The 11966-nt window shown below is 37.9% G+C and overlaps 1 pseudogene; it reads left to right on the forward strand.

Moving 5' to 3' along the window:
- Positions 1 to 9716: 9716 nt before the first annotated feature.
- Positions 9717 to 11661, forward strand: LOC148779154 (uncharacterized; annotated as a pseudogene).
- The last annotated feature ends 305 nt before the right edge of the window (positions 11662 to 11966 follow it).

An 11966-nucleotide genomic window follows, 5' to 3' on the forward strand; every position in this document is an offset into this window, starting at 1 on the left:
CTAAATTCAGAGATCTAGGGTAAAATGGCTTAATGTAGGTGACAGGAATACCGCCTTCTTTCATTAGATCGCTAACTCTAGAGGAAGAGGTAATGCAATCACTCAAATCACTGTGCATAACCGAACTTAAACCCAGCCCCAGCAGGTAAATCGAATCATAGTTAGGTACTTCAAGAATCTCTTTTTGAAATCAGAGGGCCCTAGACCTAGACTAGTATATTTGTCCATCGAACCTTCCAAAACCAACAAAACAGCCCCCCTTCCAAGTTCAAGATTCAGCTTCGTTTGAAAGGCCTTTCTCGGTAGATGAAATTAGAAAGGCTGTGATTGATTTAGCCGAAAAGACAAAGCTCCTACCTGATGGCTTTCTAATGGTAATCTTCCAAAATTTTGGGATGTAATCAACCCGGACCTCCTGGTCTTATTAACGAATTCATCCAGAGGAGTCGAATTCACATATGCATGAATTCTACCCTCATTTCCCTTGTTTCAAAAATCAAACTATCCATGAATTCTACCCTCATTTCCTGTTCCAAAAATCATACTATCAGCCGTTTAAACTCTTCTTGCAAGACTTAAAGCAGTCCTTGGTAATGTCATTTCCAACTCACATTCAGCTTTTTTGGCCAACAAACATATCCTTGATGGAGCCCATGAAGCTTCCTCTCCAGGTATATAGCAGGGTCTGAGGGCCTTGTTATTGCGTGGAACAGGGTTTGCTAGGTGGACTAAGGATTAGAAGGATGAAAGAAAATAGCTTGGCTCTACTAGAAAAATGGTGGTGGAAATTTGCAGTAGAAGACTCAGCTTTGGAGATAAGTCATATAAGCAAAATATGGCATGGAAGATGGTGGCTAGTTACTCTCACCACTGCGCTTCTCTGGGGCTTGGACCAGTATTGCTAGGTGCACGGCCAATTTTAGGAACAATATCAGATTCGAAGTAGGAGGTGGGCATAGAGTTAGGTTCTGGAAAGATTTATGGATTGGATATCAAACTTTGCAGGCTAGATGTTCCTCCCTTCTTTCAATTCCAACCAACGAGGACTCCATGGTGGTGGAATACACTGAATTTACGGGCAGCAACCTTGTTTGGAGCCCCATCTTTAGAAGGGTTCTCTCACATCTGACAGTGGCCTTCTAATGACCCTGCTCCAAGTACTTGAAGGCTCTGTTATCCCTCTTCAGAGCAACAATGTGTTGATTTGGTCATCGTCACCTTCATGTAAATTTTCAGTGGGTTGCTTCTGCTCTCCCCTTTTGACTCCACAAAAGACTAGCCCCCTTTACAATCAAATCTGATTGGCGCCATTGCCTCACAAGGTTCAGGCTTTTGCTTGGATTCTAGTTCATGGTGGGCTTCTTATAGGAGATCAACTCCAAAAGAGTGGTCAACTTCCAAATTGGTGTGTGACGTGGCAGCAGGAAGAGGAGACCTCTGACCACCTATCCCTCTATTGTAAGTTCATTTCATATCTTTGTTCCAGCTTCCTTTAGCTCTTTAGGTTACACTAGGTCACTCCAGCGTCCATACTTGAACTTCTCTGGGCATTCTTCTCTCTGCCTTTCCCTGAAAATGGTCAGCATCTCTGGGTAGTGGTGGTTTTTGCCTTGCTTTGGAGGGTATGGAAGGAAAGAATTGCTCGTATTTTCTGTAACTCTCTGCTCCATTATCAGCCTCTATTTGACCGCATCAAAGCTGGAACTTGGGTCTAGGCTAAGAGACAGCCTGCCTACAACAACCTAGGCTTCATTGTACTTCTCAGCAATTGGCATAATATCTTACTCTTCTCCCCCCTGCCCCCCCTCTCCTTTCTTAAGGCTTTCTCAAACTTAATGTAGATGGGTGCTCCCTAGAAACCCCGAGCCCTCGGGGTTTGGAGGGTAGCCTGGTGAACCACAAAGAGGTGCTTCTCTCGTTCTCAGTATCCAACAGTCACTAGGGCTCCACCATGACTGAATTTGTGGTTGTCCTTGAAGGCCTTAACCCCTTAGCTGCCAACTCTCTCACCCTTATCGTAGGAGACTCAAAGAATATGGTCTCTTAGGGATCCAAGAGAGTACATCCACCCTGGCAACTAGCAAATACTCACTATCACATCTACTTGCTCTGCAAGGCCAGTCAAGTCATCTTCAACCAAATCCCAAGAGAAGCTAACATGTTTTCTGATTTTCTCTCTTAGGAAGGTGCTTCGGGCGTAGTGCATGTTGGAGCAGCCTCCTTATGATCTCTTGTTCTTTCTTCAATTTGTATGGCTTAACTTGCTCTTCCCTCCTCTATCTTCCTTCCTGTGCCCCTTTTTTCTTTCTTTTCCACTCCTCATCCTCTCTAATTCCTCCTAAATCTCCCTCGGCACTCTGGCCTTCTTCTTCCTCTCCCTCTCTCACCTTATGTCTTCCCTGATCTTATGCTCCATTCTCTTCTTCCTCCTAGTCTCACTCTCAAAATCTCTCCTATTCCATGCCTCTGCTCCTTCTTTGAGTTCAACCCCCATTCTTTCTAATCGTTTTCTCTTTTTTGATAAGCTGCCTATTTAAGTGGGCAGCCCCACTCTTGCTTATTCAACTTCCCAACCCTCCTCCGCTCCTTTCCCTATATGCTGCATAGTACTAGCAGGCTCTGTCATTCTCATCTACTCCTTTTTCAGGTAAGCTCTCTGTATGTAGGTGGACGTTAAAGGATTTTAAAAAAATAACTAAAGGGAAAAGAAGAGGAAGGAATGGGGGAAAAAAGAGGCGAGAAAATAAGAAAACGGGAGACAAAACAAAAAAAAGGAAAAAGGGAAGATATAAGGGGGAAAAAAAGGAACTCATCCTACAGGCCATGACTCTGACTCAAGGGATGCCACCTTAGCTCATTGGGTGGTGTTCAGTGGACCACCAAGAGGGCTGATGTTTCCACTACTATCAGCCACATTATAAAGATGCCGCTGCCAAGTGATTACTAAAGGATGGCGAATCGATTGTAATGGTGGTTGGCGCTTCATATCTATGCCCCTCTCCCTTCTCCTCTCAAACTCATTAAACTCAATAGCTGTCTTTTCTCCTTTCTTAAACCTCCTCTTATTTAGGATATTTCCCAAACCCACCCTTCATTATATATTCCTCTCCTCTTTACCTCTTTCCTCAGCCATGTATTGCTACACTATAATTCTTTGATTCTTTCATCTGCCAATACCTCCTCTAAAATTTTCTTCAATCCCCAACACCATCCCCTCCTTTTGGAAAAAAAAAAGAAGAAGAAAAGAAACAATTTCCTCTCTCTTTCTCCTCCTCCGCTTTCCTGCTTCCTCGACTTTCTCCTCCTCTGCTTTCCTGCTTCCCCGACTTTCTCCTCACCCGTATGGCGGATGCTCCTTGGTTGACAAATGCTTGACTTTTGGGTTTTAGTTGTCCCTAGCTCTCCTACACCTCTTATTCTCTTCTTTTCTCTTAATTCTTCCTCATAGTTTCTCGGTAGCAGAGATAGGACTTGGAATACAACACCTATATTATACACCTCTCTCTCTCTCTCTCACCTTCCCTTTCCCCTACAAAAAAAAAAAAAAAAAAAAAAAAAAACTCTCCTTTCTTTCCCACCCTCACCAAAGCTTTTGCTTGTGGGATGCTATTGTTGTGGTTTCTCTTGCTTTTGATTCGGGACATCCAAAGCTCTCCCTTTCTCTTCCCTCTTTCTCCTCGCTACCTTCCCTCTATCGTCCTTCCTTTTTGCTTCCCTCTCCGCTCCACTTACCACACTGTCCTCTTACCCTTTCTCCTTAAAAACCTCTCCTCATCCTTGTAGCTTTCATGCGTAGGTTTCTACCCGAGCCTCTCCACTAATCGCAATTTCTTGGAGACGATCATCTTGTTCTCTAGTAAAGGGCTCTACACGCTCCATTTTGTTTTTTTTGTATAGAGCTCCGGACCTGTGGGTAGCCTTTTCAATATATGAGTTACTTATACATGGCTTAATACAGTCAAATATGCCCTCACAAGAAGAACTGTATATATGGGCAAGTGATTTCATGCAACGGTTGTATAATAATATGATGCAACAACCTTCAAAAATTATATTAGGTGATCTAAATTTTAAAATATATACTCTTTTCATTCTAATGAACAATCACAAAAAAGAAAAATTTGAAAACGCAACTTGGAAATTTTTTTAACCCCATTAACATAGGCCGTCCATTTTGGTGAAATGCTTAGATCTAGGCCTTAGAATGATCTTTTTTCTTTCCAAATTTTTAGATAATTTTATTATTATTAGATTTACAATATTAAAAAATAAAAAATGCTTTTGAATTCATAAAGGCCTAGATCTTGAAATTCATCTATTGGACGGTCTAGATTCATTTTTGGAAGGGACTCATTTTGACCATATATAGGGTGAAAATTAGTTTTTTTTTTAGATTGATTGTTGAGATGAAGAGTGTGTGTGCAAAATTTTGGATCATACAAATACTACAAACATGGTTTTCTAGAAGTGTGGTTGCATTAAACTATAATACAACCATTGCATGAAATCACTGCCTTTTATATATATATATATATATATATATATATATATATATATATAAACTTTATTTAAATTTGTGGGACTTCTATTGAACCCCGGAGATGCAATGGAGTGTTGTTTTAAATAATGTGTTCTCCTGATTTGCTCCCAGATCGTAAAATGGATTGGTAATCTAGATTATAATCATGTACTTGGATTGATGAACATTCCTGAATAATGTGTTTTTCCTGAAACTGACCAAAATCATATCTAGGAGCCAAGTAACTCTTTGCATTCCTGAATTGGAGACAACAATCTAAGAGGGGCTTGATACAGGAGAATACACATTTTGCTCTAGTAGCATTTTGTTGAACTTGCTGCAAGAAGAAATGATGTTCCATATTCGTAGATCATGTGATTTCACATAAAATCACTTGAATGGAAGGGTGACGAATATTGAAATTACATTTGTCCTGGTATGCACTGAAGGAATTCATAAATTGTGGGAAAATTCTCTAAGGGCCTGTTTGGGTACACGGATTTTGGGGCATGGATTTTTGATATCTTGGATATCATCAAAATCCACCGTTTGGATTGCTTAATGGCTAGAATATTTAAAATCAGGAAAATCAAAATCATGGAAATGAAACCTACTTTTCCACAATCTCATTTCCTCACAAAAACGCAATTTATTTCATTTCCATGGTGTCATTTCCACGCTGTGAAATCTCTGTCAATCGTCCTAAACCTACTTTATAACCTCAAAACACAAACTCTCTCTCTAAGCCCACTCTCTCCCTCCCACTCTCTCTAACCAGACAATGGCCTCTGCTCTCTCATACCACAAACTCTCTCTCTAAGCTCACTCTCTCAACACTCAAAATTCTTCTCCCGCCCACTCTCTAAAACCAGATGCCTACCTCCCTCCCTCTCTCCCTCTCTCTCTAACTAGAGTCCTCCCTCCTTCCCTCCCTCTGTCTCTCTCTCTCTCTAAGCTCCTCTCCCTCTCATTCCTTAGGGTTTTACTTCAAATAGGATTCACTCTCTCTCTTACCATTCCCCCATTATTTTTTTTTTAATTTTTATTGGGTTTTGCACATTTTCTGGAAATATACACACAAGGTTGGCTTGCTCAATCTCTTTGCAAGCACACAAGTATGTTTGCAAAAGGGGATTTTTGCGAGATTACTATATAGATCTACTGATTATTGCATAAATCCATCAAGGCATCAAATAGGCTTTACTGTGAATATATTAGTGGGTACTTGGCTACTGAAATTTGGTGCTGGTTGATATATTGAGACCATCCAAGCAATGCTCTTTGATTACAGAGAGGATAGTTACTTCTTGGCTGAATTTTGTTTTTTGGTTGACACATCAATTTGGTTGAAGTGTATATCTGTAGTTGCTAAGATAATGGGTAGTTTTTAATAGAAGATGGTGTGTATTATAGTTAACCGAATCGCCTACTGAGGTCGCGATTCCAATTCGGAATCTCGATTCTGTGTTTCCCAAGATGAATCTCGATTCGGGAAGAAGGGAATCACGTTTCCAAGTTTGTAGAAACGCGATTTAATTTATTATCAAATCTCAATTCCTTGAAGCCTGGAATCAAGATCCCATATCGCAGAATTTGTAATTCTTAGCTACACAACAATGCAATTCTATGTGTGCGAGACTTTGATTCCAATTATTTAGGATTTGCAAATCCATGTTGTTCGGAAGCAAGTTCCACATCATTAAAAAGCGTGGTTTGCAAATGCACTGAACAATGTTTCGATCAACATCGAATCAAGTTTCAAAATTGGGGAATATTTGAAATTTTTATTTTCTTTTCTCTTCTAATTTCTATTCTTATACTCGAATTCCATAATACTTTTTAACAACTCTTACCAAGCATAAATATTATTTAAAAATATTGTGACTTCAAATTCAATAGCTTTTGTAAATGTTTTTGGTACTAATGTAATAGTTTTTGATATATGATGGGTACTAAGATATCCTATGGTGTTTTAGGTTAAATTAATCATTAAATATCAGAAATTGAATTAAAATTGAATAATTCAATTTTCAAAACTACCTTTAATAAAGGAGGAGAATTTCTATTTCATTTACTTATTTTATAATTTTAGGGAAGGAAATAGAGGGAGCTCGCCATTGTTCTCACTACTTGTATGTCGTAGACCAAGTCCAGGGCTCTTGGTAGGCATCCATTGTATGGGATTGTAATCCCAAGACAATGATCCCAAGATTAATAATCCCAAGACTGCCACCGATCTAGCATATTTATGAGATTCCGATTCCTAAAACGATTCAGAATCACATGCGTTTCGATCAACTATAGTGCGTATTCATTTGTGTGTATGCTTTCTTATTAGAATGTTGGATACATCAATTTTGTTGAAGTTTGTCTGTTTGTTTTTTGCCTGACCTCTCAGAGATTTGTTCTTCTATGCCTTTAGTGTATGGTTTTTTTGTTGTAGTAGTGGCTACTTGAAGTATTAAACTGTGTTAGTTTTCTTTATTTTGTGTCCTTCAAATGGTTGTGGTTGGGAATTTGAGTCTCAGGTTCTTGGCATTTTTGTTATAAATGATTAAATTAATTGGTCCGCCTTTTTTTTTTTTTAATAATTTCCTATGATTTTGTTATTTATCTCACACTATAGGAGACTTGAGATGCTAATAATTACATTTCAACATACTACTAGTGTATGAAATTGGCACTCATAGCTCCTTAGAACCTTTTAAATTCATTCTGCCTCAGCATGTTTTCTCTTTTACCTAATTGTTATCATTAAGTATGCTCCTGTTTTTTCTTTCTTGGTACCCAATTTGGCTACGTACTTTCATATTCTTCCTATTTGACTTATATTCTTCCTACGTGGCTTATTTGGGCTACTGAGGTTGATTCTGTGAAGATTGGAGGTTCCAATTTCTAATAAACCGTGTCCCCTTGAAGCACCATAAGACTTGTCCTGTCACTCATCAATTTTCTAGGGAATTGCATCCTTGTGCTCGTATGCATGAGTATCTACTTTCCAGCTTCAATTTTGTGTTTCTTTTATTTATTTTTCTTATTCACTTGATAAATGAATATATATATATATATATATATATATATATATATATAGGAAAAGTCTTAAAAACACCTATAGCCGATTTTGAATAGTGTTTCGCCCTGCCATAGACTTGCTATGTCCGTGGCAGTTTATTGAATGGAGTTGCAACAGACGGCGCATGGTCCATGGTGGCTTCCTCGTATTTTTTGACCGCTACAAACATGTTATGTCATTGACGGGGTACCGCCATGAATATGCTAGGTCTGTGGCAGTCTTTAATCCTCGCCGTTCGAAAAAATCGGACGGCGCCAAGCCTATGGGTGAAAACACTATTCATTTTCACCCATAGGCGTTGCGCAGTGGCTTCCATATATATATATATATATATATATATTATCTTCTTAAGGTGATTTTGTATGAATAATTACATTACGAATTGCTCAAACTGCTGCATACAATTTAGCATGCACCACTAGACATCCCTTAGTTAGAACCATGATGGTTAGTAGGAAAATAAACCATCACGTATGTCAGGCTTTAGGTTATATTTTATAAATTTAGTCATCCTTGCATACCTCAACCTTTCTTGGGTTAATATGCATACTTCAATGTTGTTGCTCTAACAGTCTTTAAGTATCTTTTTTCACGAAAGTTGAGAAGTGTATAGCTTTCTCTTTCTATGTTATTTGTATTTCTGATGAGGTAGCGCATGTCAATGGATATTGAGATTTCCTCTCCCCCCCACCCACCCACCCACCCTTCAAAAAAAAAAAAATACAATAAATGGAGATTTATACAAAGGGTCCCCATGTTTATTATGAGCAGATTTGACTGAGATTTCAGTTTTTAAATGGAATATGCTAGGATTCATACCAAAACAGGCCGTGGGTTTTGTGGTATGTATTGCCCCATTAGTCTTGGTCTCAATTTTTAATCTTTTTGTTGGCAAAAATTGAAAAACTGAGGCGAATGAACTTGCTTTTGACTATGACTACGTTCAAGTTTTCAAAGCGGCTTTAGAGATAGCCTATTGTCTTAAACTTTAGATATATTGACTATTAAATGGACTACAATATCGATTTCTAAATCATAATCTGAAAATAAGCACTTTGAACTTCTAAGCTATGCTTGGGGTATTGAGCTCCACATAGGTTCCAGCAGCATGTTATTTGAATGGATGCCCTTTTGGTCTGGACTTATCAAATGCAAAATTTTCCTGTCTTATCTACAATTTAGAACCACTGTAGGTATTGTTAATCAAGAAAGCAATTGCTTAGGCATTCAATATGCAGAAGGAGAAGGCAAACTGCCAAAGGTCTTGCTAAATATATGTATTGCTTATAATTCTTGCTCATGGTCTTGATTTTTTCTGTGATTATTGACTGAATCTGGACAGTCTATGAATTTTTATTTTCATTTGGAGAGAATTAGAGTACGGGCATATGCATGTTATGGCATAGTGTGTTTTGCACATGAGCTATGACACCATGTGTTCACTATTTTAGGTTATTTTGATATCCAAGATATTAGTTTTTCTCCCTCATGCTTCTTAAACTATGCTTATTCACGATCAATTTTGTTTATATGGAAGAAATTTTGTTGTTTCTTGTACCTGGATAATCAATCCAATACTTCTTGGCTTCTTGGCTTCTTGCTTACTTTTTTTGATTTTCTATTACAAGTTGTTGACTTAAAATAGGGCTATACCTTGTTTTTATTGCATCTTTTGGTTGAACTTTTCTTGGGTACCCTTTATTACATCACTTCTTAAGAACTATGAGTGATGCATTAATAATTTTGTGGCTTGAACTATTGATTCACTATGGGGCAAAGTTGCGCCATGCCAACATAGTTCATTTTCTTAAATTTAACCATGTTGATTGTTTTTATTTGATTTTCATAGTGAGGACACCACAGTTTGGGAGGCTATGTTTTTGTTTTGGGAACTAATACTGTGCATCTCCATTCCAATTTGAAGGCATTTGGATTTTATTATAACGATTTCTTTATTCTTCGTACTTAACTGTTTAGTTTTCCATTTGATGTTTAGCTTTGTTTCTTATCACTCTTGCGAGTTATTTAAGTTCTATGCTACTCTTACGAATGAATTGTTTGAGAATGTGGTTTTATGAATGATAGATGTGTAACAACCAAGGGGAAAATGTCTGGACTAATGAAATGGTAATGGAAGAGGATGATGAATTCGATATGTTAACCATGCTTATGTTTGTAGCTGCAATTACATGTGTTGCAGCTGTAGTCTGGAGTCATACAAGTTACATAGATAGAACCAAATGTGGACAGGGACCTAGAAAGAACCAAATATATAAATGGAATCATTGACGCATCAAATGTACAATGTTGGAACCAATTGATATTGAGTAAGCGTGCCTTCTTTTATCTTCGCAATATCTCTTACGGGATAGAGACCTTCTGCGACCCACAAGAAGGGTTTCTATAGAAGAACAATTAGTAATATTTCTTCACACTCTTAGCCATAATGTCAGGAATTGAGTGATCGGCAACCGATTTTCGCATTCCGGAGAAATGGTTAGACGACATTTTAACACTATATTGAATGCAGTAGTGAGCCTCTTTTTAGACTTTGTGAAACAAGATGCCTCTACAACTCCTTCAGAGATACGCAACAATAGTCATTGGGCCCCATATGTTAAGGTGATTACCTATCACAATCTCACATTATTTTCAGATATGTAGAGCCTTCATACTTCCACGATTACTACCTTCTTTGTGGTGGATTACCTATCACAATCTCACTTTGTTTTCAAATACATAGAGCTTCCTAATATCATGATTACTACCTTCTTTGTGGTGAATTTAAGTAGGATTGTGTTGCTGCAATTGATGGGACATACATCCCAGCCCATATTCTTACTCACGAGCATGCAAGGTTTCGTAGCAGGAAGCAATTTTTATTACAAAACTTTATGGCAGCGGTTTCGTTCGATACGGAATTCCAATACGTACTTACTGGTTGGGAAGGATCGGCATCTGATGCACGAGTACTGTACTCTGCACTCAGTAGAGAAAATAGGTTAGTTGTTCCCAAGGGTAAGAGACAATATTGAATATTAGGTAATATGACGTTGTAAATAAACTTATATAAATTGATAACATGTTGCCTATTTTTTTGTAGGGAAGTATTATGTCGTGGATGCTAGATATGCTAACACAACTGCTTTCCTCGCTCCATATCGCTGTACTCGGTACCACTTGAATGCTTTTAGGACTAGTTCTGCCCCTCCATCTACTAGAGAATTATTCAACTTACGCCATCCATCGTTGAAGAATATTGTAGAACGTGCTTTTGGAGTGGTAAAGGTCGTTTCCTTATCCTCCAAACACCGCCAATGTACAATGTTCAAGCACAAGCTAAGATTGTCATAGTTTGTTGTGTTTTACATAACCTAATTAGGGAGGTAGAGGGCGATTGGTTTGACATGGAGAATACGATATCGAGGAAGAACTGGATATGGTATGGGGTAGGTCACAACGAGTGAGAGATGAGTGGGGAAGGAGAAGGGATGACAAAGCTGAGTTGATGTGGAATGACTATCGAGTGTAGTCATTTATGTTGTTTATCATATGTAATTTTGAAGAGTTATATGAACTTGAATTTAGATATTCTTCATTTTTAAGGATTGGCTCACAAATGGTAAATGACAATGTTGAGATGATGGATTGGCTCATAGTTTAATGCGCACATATTTTGGGTTTGGTTCATAATAGTGGGTGATGGCCTCTTTCTTTTCTTTTCTTTATGGTTATTCAATGTTGAATGTGAAATTTGGAAGTAATGGATTTCATCTCTAGCTTTTGACTTAAGAATTGGAAGTGTTTATGTTCAATTTGATTCAAGGTCATGAAGATTTAGCTCTATGTTAAATTCCCATTGGCTCATTTTGTACCATGCTGTATCAGTCCCAATTCCATGCCATTTGCCCTCATGTAGATCGTCATTTAACTGTGTTTTCTTGAGATTTTGATTGATTCTTGTTTGAGTTAGATCATAAGGTCATATTGTGCAAAGTTCATGGATGATTTGGTTCAATATCTTGAGCATATGTTGCTGTTTTTGTCTCCTGCGAAATCAGCAGCATAATGATATGAATTGGCCTTGGTTTGAACATCAATTTACTGAAATTACATCATACAATGTGTGATCAAAGTCTGCAATCGAATGCTTCTTTATTTGGACTTGATATTGTTACACCTAACCGATCATCTCAAGAAAGCTGCAACAGCAGTTACTAATCACCTCCATGAGCTCAATTACCGACCACTAATTTGTTGTTATTTGACTTAAAACTCCTTTATTACTTCAATTCAATTCAAATATAGAGTTCCTGTGACAAATGTTGAGTGCTGAAATTGTATATTGACTGTTGAAGTTGCATATATTTACTG

This window comes from Amborella trichopoda, chromosome 13 (assembly GCF_054954075.1).
Source record: "Amborella trichopoda isolate Santa Cruz 75 chromosome 13, AtrichopodaSantaCruz75HAP2 v2.0, whole genome shotgun sequence".
Classification (NCBI taxonomy): Eukaryota; Viridiplantae; Streptophyta; class Magnoliopsida; order Amborellales; family Amborellaceae; genus Amborella; species Amborella trichopoda.